Source organism: Manis javanica, chromosome 10, assembly GCF_040802235.1.
Source record: "Manis javanica isolate MJ-LG chromosome 10, MJ_LKY, whole genome shotgun sequence".
NCBI classification, from domain to species: domain Eukaryota; kingdom Metazoa; phylum Chordata; class Mammalia; order Pholidota; family Manidae; genus Manis; species Manis javanica.
The window spans coordinates 100,634,757-100,662,053 of NC_133165.1; the positions used below are offsets into that span (position 1 = coordinate 100,634,757).

General features: G+C 35.8%; 1 long non-coding RNA gene across 2 annotated transcripts; it reads right to left on the reverse strand.

Moving 5' to 3' along the window:
- Window positions 1–922: 922 nt before the first annotated feature.
- LOC140843822 (uncharacterized) lies at window positions 923–27,297 on the reverse strand. 2 transcript variants are annotated; one of them, XR_012121780.1, is made up of 5 exons: window positions 27,191–27,297; window positions 26,852–26,953; window positions 24,867–24,904; window positions 5,067–5,169; window positions 923–4,032 (listed from the first exon to the last, which is right to left on the reverse strand). It is a non-coding gene; the product is annotated as an uncharacterized lncRNA (long non-coding RNA). The 2 variants fall into 2 exon arrangements; XR_012121781.1 differs by lacking the exon at window positions 24,867–24,904.

Genomic DNA, 27,297 nt, shown 5'->3' on the forward strand with positions numbered 1-27,297 from the left:
GTATATTCAAGAGGGCAATGGACTTCAGGTGACCCTGGCTGAAGTTCCAAGGGATCTGCCCTCTGCTGAACAAGAGTTCAATGAACGTTCCTTTCCTCCCTCTGTTCTTCCTTGCTCTCTGCTGCCTGCATGACTGCAGCCATCCACTACTACTGTCGCTTTAATGAATTCCTTACCTACACTCATCAGACCTGTTTTAAGAATTCTTTCTTGATCAGAGTCAAGAATCCTCTTGCATCTGGTTGAGGTTTCACCTAGTGCACAGGGAGAGACCTCTCTAGACACAGCTGCCTGGCAACAAAATGACTCATTACCTAAACACCTGTACCTTTGTAAGGCTCTGCCTTGTAACCATTGCACTGTCCAACTGTTATTGAACCTCAGCGTGCTTGATTCCAATGACCATTTCACCTATTTTTCATCCACCTCTAACCCTTTCTTTGCCAAGATCAGCTGCTATCACTTGACAAATCTTGATCATTGCTACTTAACATTTATGCCCATGTCAGATTTATGTTTCCAATACAATATGCATAATTCCTGGAAAATACAGATTGAAAGGAAAGATGGGCTTTATATTCACACTGTATATTTGGAGCCAAATAAGCAAGTAAACATATGTGAGGATGGTGTGTAAACTTGAAGTGCTATGTGTAAATTAAAAACATTGTTAACACTATTATATTGTATTTCTACCTTTCATAATGTGTGTTAAGTGCCTCATTTCAAGTTGCTATGGAAGCAATAGTGCAATAAAGACCAAACAAAAATGCTTTAAGCAATAAAAAACTTTTTCAAAATTTACCCATTTTATTATTTTATTTGTTGTAAAGATCTCATAATTTCCTGGGTGCACAAAAAAAAAAAAAAAAAACCTTTTCTCATTAATGGAAACTTTTGATCTAAAGAAAAATCCCAAAATATTAAGATAAGATGTTATTCTTTAAAATTTATAAAGTAGGTTTAGACAGACAAGTTAACTTTCTTCTGACAGTATCCTACATTCAAGGCCTTTGCTGTGCCTATGAATACCCTAAAACAGTACCTACTCTCGAAATTTCTGACTTAGAGGCACTCATTAACCAAAGGCTTTTAAGACAGAAAATGTAAATGGATGCAAGAAGTGTTGAGACAAATTTATAATAACAAAGCCATAAGCAGTCACGGAACACTTAGCTAATCTTTACTGTCAGATTTGTTTCCAATACAATATGCATAATTCTGGAAAATACAGATTGAAAGGAAACATGGGCTTTATATTCACATCCCACCTCTATTTTCTTCATTTCCTAAAACTAGAGCAGTTCTTTGGTTCACCAATTTCCTACTTTGAGTTTCATAGGAACACAATTTGCATTGCATTTAATGCAGTCCAAACCAGTGAAACAACTCCAAAATTCTTTTGACTGTAAAGTCACAATAAGATCAAATAAGAATTAAGTTGGTAAAAAATAAGACAATACTACCATTTCCTGGTACTAAAGACAGCCATTACTCCATTGGTAAGGTATATTTAAGAAAATATTTTTCAAAATATAATCATTCCTATTAATATTGACCTGGTATTACAGTTCCTGCTTATTATGCCAGAATCATGTTGAATTATGAAATAATTTTTAAGGCCAATGTCATAAGTATTATTAAACATATATTGTGTAATATGGTTAAACTTGTTTCCTAAAACAGCCGTATCTGAAGCACCTGGGCTAAGTTGATGAGAAGCCGAACGATCTTCAAGGAAGTTGTCATATTTGAAGAGAGGCCACCAGGTGGTGGTATTGGTTCAGATTCTCAGCAGAATGAAAGCAATTTGGTCCAATTAACATCTGAGTGGACAATTTAATCCTTTTCAAATTTGATGGCCCAAAAATAATAATTTTCTAGATTTTAAAATGTGAATGTTTTAATGCAGTCCAAGCCAGTGAAACAATTCCAAAATTGTTTTGACTATAAAGTCACCATAACATCAAATAAGTTAAGAATTTTAAAGCCAGAAAGAACCTAAATTCCAAAAACACCTCAATTACATATGAAGAGATAGAAACAAGCCAAGTGACAGAGCCACAACAGCACCCCTGATTATATGATTTTCAGGCCTGGAACAACCGGATAATGATGCCTTCTATAACTGAACCTTAATCTCTATTTTTGGTAAATTGATTTTCAAGTACATGTCCACGTCTCAAGAATTTGCTCTACTTTCCAAAGTGAGAAACTTCACATTTCTGTATGTTCCATTGCCTTGTGCAACTTGCATTCTTTTGCTCAGATTTGATTCCTTGAAGCAGAAACCTAAGAAATATTATAAGTATAATAAACATAAACCTCAAAAGGGCTTATCATATGTGTGTTTTTAATTGTATTTTAAGGCCCATTTTGAAATAACTAGGTGTGTGATTTTCACAGATAAAGATATGTATATATCGTATTGCAAATGTTTCCTCTTTATAAAATGTACATCACCAACAAAATAGAATTTCACTTTAGACTGAGGGGTTTTTTTTAAATAAAATTGAGGTATGATTCACATACAATAAAATTCAGTGTTTAAGTGTACAGTTCAGTGATTTTTAGTATATTCACAAGGTTTTTTAACTATCACCACCATCAAAGTCCAGAACACTGTCATCACCCCAAACAGAAACTATACCCATTAAGCAATAACTCCCCATACCCCTGCTCCCAGCCTCTGGTAACCTCTAATCTACTTTCTGTTGCTATAAATGTGCCTATTCTAGATATTTCATGTAAGTGGGATCATACAATATTTATCCTTTTTTTCTCACTTCCCTGACTTAGCATAATGTTTTCAAGGTTCATCTGTGTTGTATCAGGTATGAAATACTTCGTTCTTTCAGCAAAATAATATTCTGTTTTATGGATATTCCATGATTTGTTTATCCATTAGTCAGATGAGAGACATTTGGGTTATTCTGCTTTTTGGCTACTTGAATAATGGTTCTATGAACATTTGTGTACAAGTTTTTATGAGAATATATGTTTTCAATTCTTTGCTGGGTTACATCATAATTCAGTGCAATTCTATGCTTAACTTCTTGAGGAACTACCAAACTGTTTTCCACAGTGGCTGCATTGTTTGGTGGGACTCTTCCACCACTTCACATTTTATATTTTACCAGCAGTGTCTGAGGATTCCTATTTCTCTACACCTCACCAACACTTAACTCTCCACTTTTTAAATTACAGCCATCCCAGTAGGCACTGACTGGTATCTCATTGTGGTTTTGATTTGAATTTTCCTGATGACTAATGATGTTGAACATCTCATGTGCTTATTGGCTATATGTATCTTCTGTGGAGAAATGTCTATTCAAATCTTTTGCCCATTTTTTTAAATTGAGTTACCTGTCTTCTTATCGTAGAGTTGTAAAAGTTCTTAATATATTCTGGATACTGGCCCTTATTAAATATATGATTTATGAATAGTTTCTCCAATTCTGTGAGTTGTTTTTTCACTTTATTGATAGTGTCCCTTGATGCACAGTTTTTAATTTTGATGAAGTCCACTTTATGTATTTTTTCTTTTGTAACTTGTACTTTTGTGTCATATCTAAAAAACTATTGCCTAATTCAAGCTCATGAAGATTTATACCTATATTTCCTTCTAAGAATTTTATAGATTTAGCTTCTAAATTTAGGTCTTTTATCAATTTTTAGTTAATTTTTGTATATGATATGAGATAGGAATCCAAATTCTTTCTTCTGCCTATTGGGTAGCCAGTTATTCCAGCACCATTTGTTGAAACTAGTCTTTACCCATTAAATGGTACTGTCATCCTTGTCAAAAATCAGTTGAACATAATTATACAGATTTATTTCTGGACTCTCAGTTCTAGTCCATGGATATATATGTCTGTCCTTATGCCAGTACTGCAACGTCTTGTAGCTTTGTAGTAGGTTTTGAAATCAGGAAGTGAGAGCTCTCCAACTTTGTTTGTCTTTTTCAAGATTGACTTCGCTATTCTGGGTCCCTTGCATTTCCATATGATTTTAGGATCAGCTTGTTCATTTCTGAAAAAGAAAAAAAAAGGCAGTTGAAATTTGAGTAGGGAATTGCCTTGAATCTGTAGATCTATTTGGGAAGTGCCATTTTAATGTTAAGTCTTCCAATCTATGATCACAGAATGTCTTCACATTTACAAAGGTTGTCTTCAGTTTTTTCAAGAGCTTTTTGTAGTTTTCATTGTACAGGTCTTGTACTTCCATGGGTAAACTTATTCCTGAGTATTTTGTTCTTTTTGAGGTTAAAGGTTCTTAACCTGGCATTTACAAATTCATAGATAGACTTCTGGAAGCCTGCAAACCTACTGAAATTGTTTCCAGACATTTATATCTATCTCTACATACTTTTTTTCCTTTTTTTCCCCAGAAAGACAGTCCAGAACTACCATCAGATTCTCAAAGGATCTGTGGTCCAAAAAGTTTAAGAAGTACTTTACAGTGTGTTAAGTGCTTTCATTTGAGATTATACATGTAGGGTTTTTCTCTCCCTTTATGTTAAAGATGGAAGATGTTTTAGGATAGTAAATTTCCATAAGGGATTTTTTTTTTTTACCTCTGAGGATACCCTGACACCTAGAAATGAGAATATTTATTTATGAAAAAAATTAATCATAAAAAATAAATGTAGGTTTGGGTGAAATAAAAAATAATTTGGCTTTTTAAAAAACTTTACATTACAAAAAATTTAAAACACAATTTCAAGATTTTAAATACTCTATTGAGAAACTAGTTACAATGAACTCCCATGTACTTAACATCATCTATAATTGTCATCAATGTATGGCCATAATTCATAGCCACTCTTGTTTCATAATTATCCCTACCATTTGCACCCACTCTCCCCACACCCACACACTAAATTCCTTGTAATCAGATGTCTGCACTTGGACCAATCAACTGTGGCTAAGATAACAGTACCCTCTGGAAGATCATATTTATTTTCACAGGCACCATGCACTTGAATAATGGTATAGGAAAGGGAAAGTACATAGAAGCTGATCTAAGGACAAAACAGGTATTCACTATAGATATTTTCTACATACCGGTATTTGTCCCCTCAGGGTGAATGTGACTGGCTTTAAGTATAGTATTAATGTCTCATCCTGGACTATGGCTTGCTACGATGGTCCTCTTTGTTTCTGAGAGCTGAAGAAACAGAACTGTATCTCAGATCCCCACTCTGTAGGGAGGATATAACACAGCACAGTAGCCCAACGTCTGTGGTCTCAAATATTAAACATAGACAGCTCTCTTGACCCTTTTAGTTTGAACTGACAGTCCTTTCACCAATATAACACATGAACATTTTGTAGGACTTCTAAAGAATCTTACTGAGGTTTATTCTATGCCTCAAAAGCCACATTCATGATTCTGTTAAAAAAGACGTCTCTGGAAATGTCACACTGATGTGGAACAATTCATTTAAGATACTTAGGAGCCCTTTATCTACCTGAGAGGGTCTAATAGCCATAACCTAAATCTTTCTGGGATTTTAACAAAGGGGCTTATAGTCATATCATTGATTTTATCTCTATGCTGAAGCCATTTCTTATTTTGAAATTCTTGCTAGCTAAAGAAAATTGAGATAAGGAACAGTTTTATCTTCTAACCCAGGAAGTCTAGGCCCACTGTATTTCCTCCATATTCTTACAAACTGAACAGTTTTTTTTTAATACCTTCCCATACCTTTTCATACTCAGCTCTTAGAAGCCAAATGATACTTGCAATATTCTGCCTGGAAATATCTCAGCCAGTTCTGCAAGCTCATTACTATGTTATTTATTTTTAAGTTACCACAGGTAAAATTTTTGTCCACTGTTCCACAACTGTTTACCACAGTTCATTGTTTTTCTAGCCTCCAATATTATTTCCTCACAGCTTTTCTATCCTTCCCTGACAATTTGTTTACCATTCCTCCCACTTTCACTAAAAGCCTCTTCATTTTTCCAGCCTCCACCTATTATTTGGTCCCAAAGTCAATGCCACATATTTTAAATTTCTATTGCCACATTTCTGGTACCAATTTCTATGTCAGTTATTTATTGCTATGTAACAAACTGCTTCAAGATGTAGGGGCTTCAGACAATAATTACTATTTGTCACAATTCATATTGACTAGTTAGGCAATTCTTTTTTGGTCTTGCTGGGGGTTACTCAGGCAGCTGTAGTCAGCTTGTACTTTGGTTAATTGGTTAACCTCTCTCTCCATGTAGTCTTTCCTTCTCAAAGAGGCTAGACTGATCTTGACATGCAATGTCTGTGCCACACTCCTACCTATAGACCTAACAGAAATGCATGCCATTTGCACCAAAAGGCATGTACAAGAATAGTAGTATGGCATGATTCACAAAAATAAAAAACTATAAGCAACCAAAATGTCTGTTAACAGTAGAATGGATATGTAAGTTGCAATGTATTTTCATTATAGAAAACCATATAACAATACAAATGAAAGAACTAGCATTTACACAACATGGAGAAATCTTACAAACCGTTAATGAGCAAAAGAAACCAGGGACCAAAGAACGCATACTGTGTATGACTCCATGCATGTAAGTTCAAAAGCAGCAAAACTGAACTATGGTGTTTTTGGAAAGCAAAAAGCAGGTAGTGATTATGAGGGAGCAAGAGGACAGCTTCTGGAAGGTTCTGATACTCTATTTTTTAAGCTGACTTGTTTGCTTCTTTGATCATGTGATTTTCTATGTGTTATATTTCAAAAAACATTTAAAGAAACCACATTAACATGTCATTTTTTACCTTTTTAATTGGTAAATTTTTAAAGTGGCATGTGGGAAAACTCACTCATCCACTGTGCAATCTTTTGGATGAACATTAGGTAATATCTATATACAAAAATTTTAAATGCATATACTGCTGACAAAAATTCCATTTCTAGGAATTTATACACACACACACACACATATACATACATACATATATATATATACACACATATATTGTATGTATACAAGGTACCTAATTATGTACCTCTTTTCTTTCCTATAAGGCTTTGCATAATACCTCACATATAGTAAATACTAAAAAAATCATTGTTAAATAAATGAGTGAATGAATGACTCACTTCAGCATTCCTACTCCAGAGAGAAAGCAAATGTTTTACTGTTCTATATTGCCATTTTCCAGAACAGGAAGGAAAGAGTCAATATCAAATTTCTCCATTTACTTAGATGAGGCAGCCTAATCTAAACAACAATTTAATCTATTCAAAATTTAATATTAAAATATCTGAAGTAATATAATAAATTATCTAAAATAAAATACTGAAATTCAAATTCCTCTCCTCAGTTTCTGAAGCAATGAAGTTTGCTTCAGAATAGTAAAAGCATCAAGAAACACACGTAGTTTCCATCCCACTTTCAAAAACCACATACACGTATTATGTTATCCATGAGACCCTGGCATTATATAGAATAAAAGATTGACCCTATAAAATATGAACTGGTATTTTTATATCTTGTTTTCAATAGCAGGTTAAGCAACCTGCTTTACACCAAATACCATGTTGCATATCAAATTTTGAAGAGAACTCCCTGCCTGGTGAAAAACAAAGACTCTTTATTATTGATATAGAGAAGTTGTTTTAAATTTTAAAGTTAAAATAAGGAAGTTCTTTGAATATTGCCTAACTCACTATTGTGGGAAAAAAAGTTAGCATTTCAGAACCTACTACCTTATTTTGCATTTCTATTAAAGTTTTTATTTTTACCAACTTGCAATATTTGTTTTATAAAGTTTAACCCAAATGTCAATTTATCATTTCTAATGAGAGAAAAGAGCTATATTCTATATTATCAAATTCTTGACCAAATATATGTTTTGGTTGTAAGTTATTAAACTGTAAAATCTCTTGATAAGCTGGGAATCACCAATTTCACAAATGTAAAGCATTTTAATCTTTATTACGCATAAGGTATAACATTTCTACAAAATGCTGGAAAAAGTAAGCTAAATAAGTACACCTAGTAAAAGTACCGAATCATTTGAATAGGAGTTAAAAGCACAATGAATCTTATTCTTCATAGGTTTTCATAATTTAAATCTGTTTGTTTGATTTGAACTCCAAAGCACATCCATTCTTAATTTAGTTTACCCACCTCTGATGGAAACTTCTTTTCACAAGGTAAAGAAGGGAAGTTTCAGAAAGCAGAGATTAATACTGATTTTCAATTATCTTTATTTTATTTAGCTCTCTAGCTTTGATAAAACATTTATGGGAGGAGGCTATTTTTAGTTCAGGCTTTGCAAAGCTCTCTATCACCTCCCAATCCGAGTCTATCAAAATGGAGCAACACAGGATACAGAATTGGTAGAGGTCAGAAGGGTTAAGCAGAGATGGTATTTTTAAAGAATTGTTAGATCAGAGAGAACTTTGGAGATCATCTGGGCCAGTCTCCTTGTTGTACAAGTGGGGGCACTGTGGCCCAAAGACCACCGGCTCATTAGTTACAGAGTCAGGCTTGAACTCTTTCTCTCCAATCCAAGGTTCTTTGACCTTGTTAAGTAAGACACAAGAAACCTAAGAATAGTAAAAGCATCAAGAAACACACATAGATAAAGGATGTAGCACAATCTCTTCTAGACTGGCTGGGAGGCCCTGCCATTTTATCCACACCCCACCTACCTCTCAATGGTCTGCTATCCTTGAGAGACTCAAACTTTAACGACTGACTAGAAACTACTCGATTGGTAATACACAAATGGAACTTCTCTAAATGTGCTTTATTATCTATACTTGTCACTGGATGGTCACATTTTTCAAAAAGGAAGACAAATGTTGGCTTTATTTCATGATCTTCACTGTTGTGTACTCTTCAATTGCATCACACGCACTTTCTAATAATAACATTTATTAAGCACTTACTTTGGGTCAGTCAGCGTGCTGATCGCTTCAATTGCTTTAATTCATTCAATTTTCATAAATAACCTTATGAGGTATGTACTATTATTCTCCCACATTTTAAAGGCAATGAAATAAAAACTTAGATAATTTATCCAAGATGCACAGCTAATGTGTGGCAGAGCTAAGACTGGATCCCTAAACTGTTTGTCATCAGAACCAGACTTCTTAAGCACTATTGCTGTCTTCTCTTTCTGGGAAATGACCTGGCCTACCCAAAATAAGAAACTTCCTAATTGGAAAAAAATATATATATGTATATATATTCAAATTATTGTTTCTATATTATTTATAATACATTCATGTTGTATATAATATGCATTCATATCTATGCATATATATGAAAACTAAAAATATCTACATATTATTTTCTGAATAGTGTGTTCTTCTTTTCTTTTATTTGGGATACATGGTAATAGTCAATGTGAGAAAGTTCAGACTAACTTACCAATCATTTTTTATTTAAATATTATTTTTTGCAATCCATAGTTTTTTTAAGTTTTATATATAAAGGAATTCAAAAAGTAGAAAAGAGTATAAAGAATGAAAAATCTCTCTCCCACCAGAGTCACCTTCTCAGAAATAATCACTATAAAGATCTTATCTTAAGATCTTAAGGCATGTTGAAAGCTGAGATAGGCTGAAATTAGGCCTCTTGTGCCAATAATTAGTTAGGTTGTGAATGCAAAGGAAAAGTCCTTGAAGGAAATTAAAAGTGCTACTGCAGTGAACACACAAATGATAAAGCAAAACAGCCTTATTGCTGATATGCAGAAAGTTTGACTCGTCTGGGTAGAAGATCAAACCAGCCACAACATTCTCTTAAGCCAAAACCTACACCAGAGCAAGGCCCTAGCTCTTTTCAATTCTGTGAAGGCTGAAGAGGTAAGGAAGCTACAGAAGAAAAGTCTGAAGCTAGCAGAAGTTGGTTCATGAGGTTTAAGGAAAGAAGCCATTTCCATGACATAAAAGCGCCAGGTGAAGCCGCAAGTGCTGATGGAGAAGCTGCAGCAAGTTATCCAGAACCTCTAGCTAAGATACACTAAGCCACAAATTTGCAATGTAGATGAAAGAGCCTTATATTGGAATAAGATTCCATCTAGGACCTCCACAGCTACAGAGGAAAAGTCAATGCCTGGATTCAAAGTATTAAAGGATCAGCTGACTTTCTTGTTAAGGGCTAATGCAACTGGTGACGATGTTGAAGTGCTCATTTACATTCCAAAAATCCTAGCACTCTTGAGAAATATGCTAAATCTACTCTACCTGTGCTCTATAAATGAAACAACAAAGCCTAGATGACAGCACATCTGTTTACAACAAGGTTTATTAAATATTTTAAGCCCACTGTTGAGACCTAGTTCTCAGTAAACAAGATTCCTTTCAAAATATTACTGCTTATTGACAATACACTTGGTCGCCCAAGAGCTCTGATGGATTCATTTACAAGATTCATGTTGTTTTTGTGCTTGCTAACATAGCATCCATTCTGCAACCTATGGATCAAGGAGTAATTTTAACTTCCAAGTATTATTATTTAAGATGTATGCTTTGTAAGGTGATAGCTGCCACATTAGTGATTCTTCTGAGGGATATGGGCAAAGTAAACTGAAAACCTTCTGGAAAGGATTCACTATTCTATGTGCCATCAAGAACATCCATGACCCATGGAATGAGGTCAAAATATCAATATGAACAGGAGTTTGGAAGCAGTTGATTCTAGCCCTCATGGATGACTTTGAGAGGTTCAAGACTTCATGGAGGAAATAACTGCAGAAGTGGTAAAAATAGCAGAAGATTTAGAAGTACAGCCTGAAGAGGTGACTGAATTTCTGTGATCTCATGATCAAACTTGAATGGATGAGGAATTGCTTCTTATGGATGAGAAGGGGAAAAAAGTGAATTCTTGAGCTAGAATCTACTCCTGGTAAAGATGCTGTGAAGATTGTTGAAATGACAACAAAGGATTTTAGAATATTACATAAACTTAGTTAATAAGACAGCAGCAGGGTTTGAGAGGATTGACTCCAATTTGAAAGAATTTCTACCATGGGTAAACAGCATCACATGCGCAGAGAAATCGTTCATAAAAGGAAGAGTCAATCCATGCAGCAAACTTTGTCGTTGCCTTATTTTAAGAAATTTCCATAGCCACACCAGCCTCAGCAACCACCACCCTGATCAGTAAGCAGCTATTAAACATCGAGGCAAGGCTCTCCATCAGCAAAGACGATGACTTACTGAAAGCTCAGATGATGGTTAGCATTTCTTAGCAATAAAATGTTTTTGAATTAAGTATGTACTTTTTTGCACATGCTATTGCACACTTCATAGACTACAGTCTAGTGTAAACAGAATGTTTATATGCACTGGAAAACCAAAAACTTCATTTGACTACTTTATTGCAATACCGCTCTATTGCCCTGGTCTGGAACAAATCTGGAATATCTCCAATGTTTTCCTGTGTATGTATGTTTCCTCTAAGATAGGTGGTAGCATAAGTTTCACACTGTTGTGTATCTTTTTTACACTTCACAATAATGTATCTCTGCAAATATTCTACATCAATGCATGTAGATTTACCTCATTTTTCTTAACAGTGGCAAAATGTTCTATGAGGGAGGCATGGGAGAAGAAAGTGAAATGAAAAGATGGAAATTCATTACACAGCATTCCTGAGGCTTTACCTCCTATATGTGAGTGGAACTTTCCTAGGCCCCCTGCAAATCCTACAGATAAGTCCTTTTGGCCTCCAAGTAATGGGGAGAGATAAAGGCTGGCTCTCTGGTGCCATCATGCAGAGAGTTCACATTGTGCTATTGTGGCATTACACAGGAGAGCAGGATTTCTGTGCCCCACCACACCCTACTAACATTTTTGTGTCAGAACAACTTGCCCAGTTCTTAGTTTTGACATGATGCACAAGCTCTGCTAATCTGAGTGATAAACAACATGCGACACTCAAAATTCACTTTCTTTTCCAGTAACTAAGTAATTTCCTTGGGAATAAGTCTTCCTAGGAAGCTCCTGGATCTTTCATGCAAATTGACCTCCAGTGGAACCTCTACAACTAAAGTCCAAACATTCCCAGTTGAGTTTCAATCCATTTAATGAAACCATACTCATTGGCTCAGGATGAGTCAGCCCTACCCCTAAGTGCACAGAAAGAAGCACCCCTCGAGTCCTCTGGCCTCACGTAGGCCTTATTGTCATGCATGGAGAAAAGGGACCTTCATTAATGGACATCAAAATTGATGTTATTGTCATTTAGAGCTGAGGAAAGTGAGGATAAGTATCATAGGTGGAAAGAAGTGGGTCTGAGGTGTTCAAGCAGGGGAGTGATATTAACTGATTTAAAGTCTTCTGTTCCTCCTCAGACTGCCTCCCCAGGGTTGCAGAGCCCCTCTCTCCACAGCCATTCCAAGTACAACCTATATTCACACTCTTGTCTGTTCCTCATGGGCAGCTGAGTGCTTTGGGGCACTATGCATGCTTATTTATTCATCCACTCATTGAGCAAATATTTATTGAGCCCTGATGATAGACTAGCCACTGTCAGAGAAGTTTCATGTAAGGGCTGGCGCCCTTACCCCCAAGGTAGGCAGAACATATCACATTCAACATATAAGCAAATAAATAAATGACATACCTATAGATTGCAATAAATGCTATGGAGGAGATGGGTTGTGTATTGTAATAAAATGTAACTAACTGGGGAAAAGGGACTATTTTAGGTTAGATAGAAGGGTCAGGGAAGTCCTTGAAGGAGGTAACAGTTCAGCAGAAGCCTGAACGGTGAAAGATAAGAAGGAGCCAGTCTTGAGAGGACCAGGGTAAGGTGTCCAGACAAAGTAGACAGATGTTACCTGATCTTTTTGTAGTCATTATGTCTCAATTGGTATGTTTGTGTTTCTAAGTGTGTAAATGAAAAATATTTTCCTACCTCCAGATAGTATTAATAAAAATTGATTTAAAAACAAGTGCTTGTGAAAATTGAGCATTCTAAAACTTCCAGAAAATCTAATAAAAAATATTAAGCATTAATGCTAATTTAAGTTTAGCTGAAACGGACATGTCCTTATAGTTATCAGCTGTCAAAATTTACTTAAAGTCATTTAAGTTGATGTTATCTGTTAAACATTTCAAGAAGTTGCTTAAAGAAAAGCTTAACTTTGTCTAATGTTTAGTAAAAGTTTTTTAAGTAATCCAGCATAGTTGCTAAAAATAAGTAAACAAGTGTAGCAAATAAACATCTTAATAATAATACTGTATTAATGTATAACAGTGTATATATATGCAAACAGCCTGAGAATTTTTGTGGTAACCAAAATTCTTAAAGTTTGCTAAGTTATATAGACATATTTTGTGCCTAGTGAGAAATTGTGCTGTAAAGCTCATGGTTACAGAAATTATAAAATGTGTTCATAAATTTGTCAAAGAATGCTAGTGTAACAGTTTACAATAGCCTGCTTCTCAGTGTTCACTAAAAATTAAGGTACCTAATGGTTTTAAGTTCTAATTAAAACTACTTAAACTAATAAGGAAAACATTTCTGCGTACTAAAGAATGTGTCTTGATAAAAGAAAGTAACTTTGTTCTAAAGTACAGCTGTCTATTTAGAGGGAGAACTCTAAATGTAAGAAGGTTGTACAAAGTTTATAGAAGAATTTAATATGGTCATGCTATATAAAATTAAAGCAAATGAATCTCGGTATCAAGTACACAGCAAAATCAGAATTTGTCTTACACTTTTCAGTTGACTTCAACCTGGAGCACTGTTGAACTCCTAATATACTTCTCAAATGGAAATGAATTCACATTGTTTTGCCAAGTACTAAAACATATTTTAAGGCCAACTACTGCCTGGCTAATTGCTATTACTAAAAATAATACAACAAATAATTTCTATTATTACATTATTTATGTTTATAACTTTTCTAATATGTATTATAAAGGATGATCTCTATTTGATACTGACTGAGGCAGCACAATATGTTCCTTCAACAATATGTATCAAGTCCCTGCTTATGCCAGATCCTCTGCTGAACTTGGCGATAAAGTAGTGAAGCAAAGAACATTAATCTGAAACAAATCCTGGATTGAGATTGGGTTGGGCTTCTCCATCCCCTCTCCCACCAGGATGGCTTTCCTGTGTTAAAATGTTGGCATTCATTGTGTGTGTGTTTATTGAAACAAGTTCCACCAATTAAAAAAGGAAATGGTTTAAAAATCACTGAGTCCCCTAAGTCCCTACTCTAATACTAAATAACTGTGTTATTATATAAAATAGTTTTCCTTTTTCTTAGAATTCCTTACAAGCTATATGTGAACATAACGGTTGAGACAGTTCAAGGTAATATAAAATAAAGTGAATTACTTTGGTTGAATGAATTTTAAAAAGCATATTTACTTTTAACATAAATATAACATTTTCACCCAAGGATACAGAACATTAACCAAAGTTCCCTGCCCTCAAAAGAAAACCACAAAAAACCCTCATATTTAATTGTTTCTGACATGTTAAGTTCTTCTTGTTCTATCAGAATTTTTAAAGAATGGTCTACATGCATTTTAATCGACTTTTCTCCTTTCAAAATATCTGACAATCTTTCAAGCAATAAGGAAGGAAATACCAAACTGGCAAAATGTGGGATGTGAAAATGGTGCTATGGGCATGAGAAAACTGCTCCTATTATGTTAGCAAGTTTCAAGTCCTTTACAAAAAGAAGAACTGGCTTATTAATACCAGTTTTGCTTAGTCATGTAAATTTTTTTAAGTTATTTTGCAGTTATGTATTGGCTTTTTCGCTGGCATCAACGTGGGAATCAGTCACATGAATTGAAGTTTGTGCTATTCTTTTTCTGTCCTTTTCCTCTTTGACACCTATCTGGGGTATACAGATGTTATGAAATTCTTAGCAAAGACCTCCAGTCATTTCAGGGGAAAAAATTACCCCCCTTTCTTTTCTTGCTTAAAATATTTAGACTGTATTGCTTTGTTTACATTATGTAAGAGCATTATTCCATGTTATTATGGCTCTTGGTATTAGGGTGAATTTATTTGGTACTCATACCAGGTACTCATTGTAAGTAGTTGCCAACATTGTAAAATCAAGTCACTATTCCTTGATCCTTCATTTTGAGTGATTTCCACTTGGCAGAAAGGGCCTCCCTACCGCACACTTAACCTCTGCTTCTGGACCCAAGTCTTCACTCTGACCAAATCCCTCAAGCTGAACTTGAGCTCTATACCTTGCTTATTCCTAAATGACTTCCAGCTACCACAAGCCATTCACCCTCAAGTATTAGGAAAAAAAAATGGTGAGATTCCCAGGTAAACACTGTCATTGTCATTCAAAGGCTTCCGGAAATCTATGAAAAATATGGGATTTCAGGTAGCTAGAGTTGGAGATATTTTCCTCAACCTCAGGTTTCTTCAATTGCTTTTCAAATTCTATCCCAAAGAGGGTCATCTTTGCTAAATGGACATAAGCCCCCTGCCTTTCGTATTCAATGAAACTTGCTTACTCATAGTTCATAAAGTTCCCCTGAGGATGATTACTAAGCATTATTCCAAAGTTTCACAAACACATTGAGCGAAGCTGCCTAACATTACTGGATTTAAATGACGGTATGAAAAGAAGTCACATTGCTTTATCTGCTAGCCATTGTTCCTACAAAATGAGGGTTGTTTTTTTTAAATGCTCACACAAACAAGAAAAAAAAGAGGAATTCGCAAAAGAAATGTAGACTGTTAGAGCTGGAAGGGGCCTTCAGGATCAGCTAGGCCAATGCACTCACTGCACAGCAGGAGAAACTGAGGAGACAAGGTACCCAGATTACCCAGTGAGTGGCAGACCTCATTTCTCAGTTATAACCTCTCCCAGCACTGTGGTCCTCTCCCGTCTTCACAGCATAACACCCGTTACACATTTGCAACTGCTTATGTTGTTACTTGCTGATGCCTCTCTCTCCCTTCATTGTTACAGGAACTCTGTTTTGGTTTGCCACTTGCCAGACAGCCAGGCACATAATGAACGCTCAATAAATATTTGTTGAATGAGTATCAGTAAACATAGAGTCAACTATCAGTAAAGAGAATCGACAGTATAGTTAGTCATTTGAAAACCTGTTGAGTCATTGTACACACATTATGTGGACATGCCACTCAAATCAGGGAAACGTTAATTCTCCTACAGTAAAATATTAAACTTTGAAATCTCTGTGGCTTAAGACAAAAGGGCTTACTTATGCATTTAGTTTCTATGTGTGATAGGCAACTTATCCCACCTTGTAGCTAACTCCATTTGAAATATGCAGCCTCCAAGGCCACTGTGGCCAGGGAAAAGCAAAACAGAGACAGCACACTGGCTTGTAAGGGCTTCAGCCCAGAGTGACACATGGCACTTCCACCAATAGTCCTGCAGCCAGAACTGATTGTATGGCTATAGCCAATGGCAAAAGAATTTGAGTAAGTTTTATTTTAAACTAGCTTTCTTTGCTTGCCATTGTATGGGATAATAATAATAACAATCACAAATAACAATAATAAAAGCAATAATAACATTCAATAACTTTTATTGAGCCCTTACTTTCTAAGACCAAGAGCTAAATGCTTTATTATATTAAATGCTTCTTTTTTAAAATCCTCATTACAGGCAAATGAACTGCAGAACTCTCATTATGACCAGTTTCCAGATGAGGAAACTAAGAGATTAAGGTCAGAAGAGCCAAGTGGGATCAGGGAATTGAACCAATGAGCTGGGCAGTACAGCTTGTGCTCTTAACTACTCTGATTTAATCCCACCTCTGTGACTTATCAGATTTTGAAAAACCTTAGTTGTTAATAATGCAAACAGAGACTAAGAAAGAATTATTAAATCACTTTGTGTGATTATAAATAACCTCAATTTAGCTACTCGGTTCAAGAAGTATCTACTGTTAATGTCACCAACAGTAGAAAAAACTGAGATGGTGGGTATCCTGATATGACACACTGAGAACACAGCATGTGTAACACTTCTGCTCAAAGTGCACGATCTGAATCTAACTGTGAGGAGGCCCAAACTGAGGGACTGTCTATGAAACAACTGGCCTGCACTCTTCACAAATGTCAATGCTATATAGTGTGAAGAAAGACTGGGGAATTCCTCCAGACCTGAGGGGACTAAAGGGAACTACTAAAAAATGTAGTATGCAATCTCAAATTGGATCATGCAATTAGGGGGTCAGAATCGCTATAAAAGACATTTGTGGGGCAATTGTTGAAATTAAAATCTGAAGAACATATTAAATGAGTATTATAACAAAAGTAAATTCCCCAAATTAATTAAAAAGGTTATTTAAAAAGGAAAAATTCAGCTTTCCACCTGTGTTTCTCTTCCCTGTGAGTATCCTTTACTACTTACACAAAACACTTCAGTTCCAGTCACCAAATGTGTGGAGATTTTTCCCCATAACAAGCAATCCTCTGTGATGTCAGCTGGGTGTCCTATGATGTAATCCAATTCTGACACTATCTACCCATAGATAGCATCAGGTCCCACGGATTAAGGGCTCAGTCCCACAAGACTTCCCTCGATGACATACTCAGCTCAGATGCCCGTTGCAAGCCCAGGTTCTCACCTGTGTTTCTGACCAACCAGCTAACATCAGAGTTTTCCAGTGACCCCTCTTGGGTTCAATTAATTTGTTAGAGTGGCTCAAAGAACTCAGGGAAACACTTACTTACATTTATCAGTTTATTAAAGGCTATGATAAAAGATGAACAGCCAGATGAAGAGATGCACAGGGTTAAGGTCTCGGAGGGTCCCATGCTCAGAAGCCACTGCCCCCATGTGTCACCCTCTCAGCATGGATGTGTCTGCCAACCTGGAAGCTCACCCACATCTGTGCTATTGGGATTTTTGGAGACTTACTCACATTAGCATGATGAAATATTAACTCCATTTCTAGCCCCTCTCCCCTCTGGAGAATGGAGGGTGGAGCTGAAAAGACCAAGCTTATAATCATGCATTGGTCTTCCGGGTGACCACCGCCCATCCACGTGCATCCAGGAGTCACCTCAATGGAACAAATGATGCCCCTAGCGCTCTTGTCATTTAAGAATTTACAAAGGTTTTAGGAGACAACCAGGGACAGAGACCAACATACATTTTCTATTATGTCACAGTTATATAAGAGAATATCCTTGCTTTAGGACATAGAAACTGAGCTGTTTAGACAGAGTTATGATGTCTGAAACTTGCTTTCAAATGGTTCATAAAAAATTTTATGTCCAAATAAAAAAGGAGAGAAGCAAATGCAGAAAGTCATTAATAATTGCTGAGTCTGTACTATTCTTTCAACTTCTTAAAGCTTTAAATTATTTCGAAATAGAAAGTTAAAAAAAAAAAGAAGCATTTACTGGTGACCTGGCATTGGTCCAGGCATTACCAGGTTGGTTTCAGGCATTGCTCTGGGCACAAGAAAGTAAGTTTTTGGCAAGGGCATGTACAGCAGGCTATAAATATACTCAGCCCATCAACATAACTCACTGTTGATGTGGCTGACTGGCAGAACCCAAGCTGTGATTTCCCACCCTTTTACCATAAAGGCTTTTGATCCACTAGGTTTGGTTTTCAAAGGAAGGTATGGTTTTCTCACTCCTTAGAGGTTTTGAAGAAGGAAAAAAAAATGCAGTTTCTGAGTAGTATTGTTAGAAGGGACCATAACTTTTTATGGCTGTTAGTCCTACAGTAATATAAAAACTGAGGAGAAATAGTAAACCCCTTTGAAAACAAAAGCGTTTTGGCAGCAGAAATCCAGTTCTGGTGGAGTGGTTGAGAACTAGAAAAACCATCCCTTCCATTCTAACTCATTCTTCCTCAAAGCATTAGTGCATTAAGTCCATCACTTAAGAACGCCCACAGATGCCGGTGGCTTCTCATCCTCCCCGAAAGCATGGGGGCATAAAAACTGCCTGATAAAAACTATAAAAACAAGCAAACAAGCAGCATAGTTTCCAAAGCTCCTTTTCACTAAAGTCACAGAATTTCTGCATTACCAAGGACAGTTTCACAGACGACCTACTGGAAGAATAAAATTTTGTTTAAAAGGGACACCCATGATTATAAATCAGAATATTGCAAAAGCAGAGATTAGCTGTGAGAAAATAAAATCACCTATATACCAGGAGAATACTATGGAAGAGTAAAAATATTTTCCATTTCCCATGGATTTGTTTTATCCTACCAGCCATTGCCATTTTTGAAAGAGGATGAAAAGCTAACATGAATTTCTCATCTGCAGGCATGCCTAAATGAATACAAAAAATGCAGAATAAATGATTCAATATAGGCAAGATGCTCAGAACAATGCCAGGCATGTAGTACATTCTTAATTAATGATAGCTTCTTTTTTTAAAGGAGATAAAAATATGCACTGAGTTGAGATTGCCACTTAAACCACAGTTGTCTGGGAACAAGTAAGGACCCATTGCAAAATGTCTTAGGGACCTAAAACTTCATCCAAAGCAGGAGGAATTTTGCTTTGGAGAGGCATAGACTTGGGAGTATGCCAGACCTAGGTTCAAATCAGTCTAACTAGACGTTTTGAATTGAATTCTTTGGTTCTCTAATGTGGCTTTTCTGATGTTCCTCGGGATCAGGGTGTGGGAGGTTGGGAGATGGGGGACTGGGTGGTGTGGTCCCAAGATCCTGACACCTAACACAGGTGTCTATTTTGATGTTTGCCAAAATAGTATAGAACAATGGTGAAGAACGTCAACTCCAGGACAATGTCTGGATTTGGTCCCATCACTTCTGGATGCATGACCTTGAGAATCTGTACACCTTGATTTCCCATTGCACAATGGGGCTGGTAGTAGTATTCAGCTACTTGCCTGGCATTGGTCTGGGTTATTGGAGGACTAATCCGCTAAAGCATGGAAAATGCTTAGAATTGCGCCCATCCAGCTCTTTGTAGGTCATCAACAATCTCTAGCTAGCATTGTTATAGCGGTGCTTCTGCAATGACCAACTCTTCCAGTTGCTCAGGACATGTTTTAAAGCTGCCTTTCCAAAGTCCCTCTCTGTGAGGCTTTTCCTGATTCATTCCAGCCCTCATCCCACATCTGTGGATGACAAACCTCCCCAAACTCTTTTCCCGTGTCTATTTCTCATGCACAATGACCAGACTGTTTTCTTCTAGAGACCATCAGGGTCCAAAGGCCAGAAGTCTTGTCCTGTTTTTGCACTTGCTCAATCAATATTTGTGGGATGAAATGAGTTTTTGCTTTCTTGATTTTGAATGGGAGGGTCAGGATTAATTTACCTCTGATAGTATTTCCATAAAAGTGAGGCTTTCCCTCAGGCAGATTTGAGCTCAGGCAGATGCCTGACCCTGGAAGATTTACTTAACCCTTCCGTGCCATATAAGTATATAATAAAAATGTCAGCGATGTTGTCATTGTTATTGTTATTAATATTAGGCATAGGAAAAATCGAATCTGAAAATGGCAGAGATGGCATTTCAACCCAAGGAGTCTGCCTCTAACCTTAATAGTCTGAACTCAACCATTTTTAATTTCTTAAATTGAGAAAAAAGAGCAAAGATACCTGAGAAAATACAGGAGAAAAATCTAATAGGTAAGAGTTCAGCTCAAACAAGGCGCACAGATATACAAAAGCAAGGCCAACAGCTAACAGATTCAATTTTAGCTCTAGATTTTACTGCATTTGTTACTGGTTCATCTAGATCTCTGTTCTCTGTCTTCTTGAAGAATTCAATAGAGAAATTTGGAACAATTTTAAGTGGCAGGAGTTTATAAAGCAGAGCAAAAGTACATTTTTCAGAAGACACAAAAGCAGCCTCTTTGGAAACCAAAAACAGCCCTTCGTTAGCATTAGGGTTGGTTTTCATTTCCTCTAAAATGATGGGAAGTCCCTCCCCGCGTTTTACGTTATTTACTTGACATGTTGATTGACAGTTTGATGTTATGTAACCCTTTTCCTAGTGCGCAGGCCTCCCCCATAAGTACCTAAGAGAAGCCCACGGTGGGGGATGAGGAGGCAAAACTGCGATGTAAATTTATTATAATTACAGTATAAGGAACCCAGATCACCGGGTCGCCTCTTGGGTCCCGGGCTCCTGGGCGAGCCTGCGTTGCCCATTGGGAAAGCCCATTGGGCTTTTTACATCTTGTTGGCCCAGATAAGGCAGGAAACTGAACTATAAACAAGGAAAGGTTTTGGGCCTGGAGCAGGGAGGACAGCTCATAACTACCTGACACATTCATTTTCTGAAAATCTTCACCTATTTTTTAAGTTTAAGAAAAATGGGAAGAGGTATAATTTCTTGAATAGTTTCCTGTGTAAGGGAAGCAGCAGTTCAATCCAGAGAGCTGCCTTCCTCTACTACCCCTACCAAATGTTCCTAGAGACATGCTAAATGAGATTTTCTACCAAAACCAAATTGGAAACTACAGGGACCGGGCAAAAGGAGAGAAAAAAATAAAGACATTCTTTGAGACTGTTCTCTCTGTCCTGATTTTTTTATATCCTGGGTATATACTTGTTTTTGTGCCAAGTTATGTATTGTATGTACTTAATATAATTATTTTCCTTTTGTGGCTTTTATAATTAATTTGGCCAATATGTGTCTCCAGGTTTCTGGTAAACAAATATAGTTGAGTCTTTTATTGAGAGCAATTAAGTACCCACTGATAAAGTTTATAAGAAAATGGAGGCATAAAAACGGTTTCAGCACATCCGTTCAAAGCAAAACAAAACAGCTGCAAAAAAAAACCAACCCCTAATTGCAGCCTCCACACTCTTCTGACAGGTAAAACACCTGTCCGGTTGCCAGTATCGTGTATTATCACAAGTGTGCTTAGTTTAGAGATATGTTCCTGTTTGTGTCACCTAAGTTATATTTTCCCAGAATTTGCCCATTTCACCTAAATTAATTATGGGCCTAAGGTTTGTTCATTGTATCTTCTGACTACTATTAATTTTTAAAATCAGCTTTATTGAAGTATAATTTACATACAGTAAAAAATTCACCGATTTTAAGTACACAATGAGTTTTGACAAATACATACAGTTGTGTAACCATCACATCCACAATCACAACACAGAACATTTCCATCACACCAAAAAAGGTTCTGTGTGCTCCTTTGCAGCCAGTCCCTTTTCCGGGTCTCCAACTCCAGACAACTGTTGTTCTGATCTCTGACACTATAGAATTCTGTTCCAGAATTTCATATAAATTGAATTTTACAGTATGTAGTCTTTGGTGTTTGGATTCTTTGTTAGCATTATGCTTTTGAGATTTGTCCATGTCAAATGGGTGTGTATTAATAGTTTGTTCCTTTTTCTGCTGAGTAAAATTCCATTGTATGGCTATACCACAATTTGCTTATTCATTCATGAGTTGATGGAAATTTGGATTATTTCCAATCTGGGGCTATTATGAATAAAGCTGCTATGATCATTTTCATACAAGTGTGTGTGGATATGTTTTCATTTCTCTTGGGAAAATATCTAGGAGTGGAGCAGCTGGGTCATAAAGAAGATGCATATTCAACTTTATAAAAAACTAACAAACTATTTTCCAAATGGCTTTCCCATTTTATATTCCCATCAGCAATATATAAGAACAATTGCTTCATATTCTTGCTAACATTTGGTAATTACCAGTCTTTTTAATTATAGCCATTCTAGTATGTATGTAGCTCATTGTGGTTTTTAATGTCAATTTCCCCAATGAATGATTCTGAGCATCTTTTCATGTGTTTATCATTTATATATTTTCTTCAGTGAAGTGTCTAAATATTTTGCACCCTTTTAAAATCTGAGTTTTAGTCTTATTATTGAGTTTTAGTTATTTACATTCTTATTTTTGATACGTCTTGTATCACAAATAATTTCGCATATATATTCTCCCAGTTTTTGTCTTAGCTTTTCATTTTCTTCACAGGATCATTTGAAGAGCCAAAGCTTAAATTTTAATGAAGTTTGATTTATTAATTCTTACTCTTTCAGGTTTTGTGTCCTATGTTAGAAATGTTTGCCTAACCCAAGGGCATAAAATTTTTCTCTCATGCTTTCATATTGAAGTTTTATAGTTTTATCTCTTTTCCTTAAATCTCTGAATCATTTCAAATTAATTTTTATGTTATATAGTAAAAATCAGGGTTCATTTTTTTCCATCTGGATATCAAAGTATTCCAGCTTCATTTTGTAAAAAATCAAATATACATGCACAATTCTATTTCTGAACTATTTTGTTCCATTGATCTATGTCTATCCATAGGCCAATATCACACTATGAAATTGATTAGTGTAGCTATATGGTTAAGTCTCATACATTGTTCTGTCAGAGGAGGGCTCCTCACCACTTTTGGTTTGGTGCTGTGCAATTCAAATCGATGTTTGTTTGAATGAATTCTTATAAATTTTAATGTGCCTCAGTTTATCTTTTAAAGCATTTCAATACTGATTTTTTAAAAATCAAAGTTAATATAACCCAGAAGTGGAATGTTAAAAAGGCCTTTTCTTTGTGTGATAGGCATTGAATCATAGACACAAAAGAATTGAAGATTGCCATTTTTCATCTTTATCTGAAAAAATAATAAAGGAAACAAAAACAATGATGGCTAAAATTAAGAAAGAAGTTATTGGGCCAATTGGACATTGTTCTTCATATGATAGTTATGAAAATGAGTGAATAAGATGAAAGAGAAAAATTAAAAGTTTTCAAAACATTTGATTATGGTGATACAGGAAGCATAATATAAAAAAACATTAAGGCAATTTAACTTCTGATAAGCTTTAGGTAATGTTTGAAGAAGCTGACAAATGGGGACAGAACAATGAATAGGAGAGGTTATTGAGAATGGTTAACGGTCAATGTCGCCTTTTTGGAAAGTTGTTAATATCTTGTCTTTTTTTTAAATGCTTCTACAATATAATCTCTGAGTGTATACTTATCCAGTATTTATCATAAATGTATATATTAAATTCCGACCACATTGGCACATGATTTTTTTTTCCTGATAACATATCATTAGTCTACAGTACATAGAAGCAAAAATAGAGTGGGCTTCCTCGAGCTATAATGAGAACAATGGCAATCCCAGTTGCTATGTTAAACGTCTCAACTTCTAAACACTTAGAATTCCTTTTTCTTCTCTATGTTTAATAAAACGGATCTGACTGTAAAATGATTGAAATAAAAAGGCAAATAAGCCCTTTCTCACTTTGTTACTTTTCCTTTTTATAATTCTATAATTATAATAATCATTTGCTTTTTAACTGACTCAGTTGTTTAGAGTATAAAATAAAATTGCTTGGCAAGTATTTATTTTCTCATTATCTTCTAATTATAATAAAAAAATCCAAAGCAGCATGTATGACATCCTATTTCCTTCTGTGTGACATTCTATCAAGAGAAGAGGGAGACAAACCACCCCTGTTCAATACTCCATCTCTGGGTTGTATGTTCTCAGTTGATCTATGACAGCCAAGGAGACTGGTAGTTAATATACTTCACAGGTAAGAAAAATAAACCAATGGGTAAACCATTACCCAATTCCCATAGCCACTACAGACTAGACTAGGGATTTCCAAAGTTTATGCTCTTGTCCTACATTATGCTGCTTCTCTCATAATCTTTTGAAGTCAGACTTTTCTAATTCATTTTCAGTCCTATGACTCCCAGGCTTTTTCTGCTAGATTTTAACTTTTGTCAACTTAACTCACTTTTATAAAAGTACTAAACTCTTCTGGAATAGCCGCAATATTCTTCAAAGGAATGAAATGAATTCCATTCAGCCAATTTTAAATGAAGACAGAAGGTTTTTGTTTTTCTCTCATTTTGTCAATATCTAAAAAGTGTTTCTTTATTCCATTGGGACTATGAGTTAATGGAATATTCTTACCTGTTTCCACAGTAGCTTTTATTCCTAAAATTTTTTCTCTGGACAAAGGAGGAAAGTATGTATTAAACATGTGTTATATGATAAATGTCAGCCTATAATTTTTTAAATGTTTTTTTAAAACTAGATTAATACAAACAAAAAGAATTCAAACCTATCAAACAGTGTATAGTGAAAAGTGAGTCTCCCTCTGTTTTCTCCAGAGACACTCATTCTTAACAAGTTTGTATGTATCCCTTCAGGCTATTCCATGCATATCTCAGCATATGTAGTACTTCACATATCCTTTTCAATATAAATCAAATTATTCTCTACAAATAGCATCTTGCATTTTTTATTTTATAATGTATCTCAGAGCTCCATACTGATATAAAAAAATGCCTCATTGCAATGGCTACATAGTATCCCATTGAAGAATATGCAACAGAAACCATATATTACTTCCAAAGCCTAAAATACTTACTACTTGACTCTTTACAAAAAGTTTGCTAGGTTCTGTTTTTGTTATTAATTTTTAACTGAATAGTGAGTGATTAGACCATGTTGCCTTATATGAAAAGCTCCTGGGTTACCATGGTATTCAGAAATTAAAAACATACTAAATAAATCCTGAATCAAAAAAGAAATCATAATGACAAGTTAATAAATAGTTGACACAGAATGATAATGAAAGCACTGTACATCAAAATTGTAGAAAACAGCCAAAGTGATGCTTTTAGCCTTATATGCTCATATTAGTTAAAAAACAAACACAGGCAAACAAAAATTAAAGATACTATCCCGAAAAAGAGGTTAGAAAAGGAATACAGAATAAATTCAAAGAGAGTAAAAGGAAGACAACAAAGGTGAGACGGAATAGAAAAAAAAAAAAAAGGCAAGTCATAGAAGTAAGAAAGCCAAAGTGTTTTGAAAAGGTTAACCATATGATTTTGTTTTGTTGTAGTTTATAAAATAGAGAAAGAATGCATGGATGTACTGAGTTCTTATTTTTGATTCTTGCATTTTTCAGTTCTAGAATTTCTATTTGGTTCTTCAACTCTGCCATGCCCCCAACCTCTGTTATTTAAACAAATATTAATAATTTCCTGTTCTCTGCTGAAATGTTCAATCCTGTGTTTTATTTCCTCAAACACTAAAATATAATTATTTTAAAGCCTGTTGCTGACAACCCCTATGCCAGAAGCCCCTGGGCGGCTATCTCTGTTTTCTGTTGTGACTACTGGTTCCCTTTCAAGCTGCCTAATCTCCTCATGTGCCCAATGATTTTTTAATATCTGTTAGGCATGATACTCCAAACGATATAGAAATAGTTTGAGGCCAAGATGTTATCATCTACCAAAAAGTGCCTAAGGGCATTTGCACCAGTGATTGCCTCGATCCAATTTCAAGGATTACCTTAATCCAATTTCAGGAACTGAAAGGGTAGATACAAAACTGGACTAAAGTTCTGAGTAGGGCAAATAGATTTATTTTGACTTAATCCTAGTGAAAGGCCTGAAGGCTTTCAACCTAGACCTAGAAGGGAAATTTGGATGCCTTCCCTACTAAGAGAAACCCACTCTGAATGCCTCAAGGTATCAGAAGAGGTGGAGACAAATGGGCATTGTGGGTATGCTCTGTATTTGGTGCACACTCAGATTCGTACCCTTAAAATAACAGCTTGACATTTAAACGTTTAGAAGTCAAGTCTGACTGCACGGAAGATGGAATAAAGATCACTTTCTTCAATGCCCCAAAGCAATCAATATAATCCTGTAACTGACTGGGACTCTCCCTGCTAAGAAGCCGTTGGCCCCAGTGTTGCCTTCCTGCCGTGGATTTGCTATCTCAGTGGCTTCTCCTTCCATCTAGATTGTCTTCCCACAGATGTCCCCCTGGTTTACTTCTTTACCTCATTCAGGACTTTACACAAATGCTACCTTCTTAATATAGCATGGCCTGATGACCCTATTTAAAGGAGAACCTCTCCCATTCCCGCCCCTCCTTACCTTGCTCAGCTTTCTTTTCATAAATTACTTATCTTCTTCTACACTGTCATTTGGCTTATTCATCTTGCTCATGTTTATTGTCTGTCTCCTTCCACAGAAATGCTATAAAGACAGGAATCTTTGCTTGTTTGCAGATGTATACTAGCACCTAGAACAACACCTATTTGGTGCTTAGTAGATGTTGAATGAATAAATTCAGGCAGCTCAGAGACCCACATGGATACAAAAGGGACTCTCTCAGACGTCCTGCTCCCCACCTCTGCCACCTTTACCAAACTTTTTTTCATTTATTTATAACCCTGTCCTAGGGGAAAATTCAGGTAAATATATTTCCTTTACCTCTGTACATTCGTGGTGATATTTGAGATTTAAATATAGTAGATTGTTACTCCTGGATCCTTCATGCCTGGCCCACCCTGAATCTGGCTCTGCATCTCATAATGAGG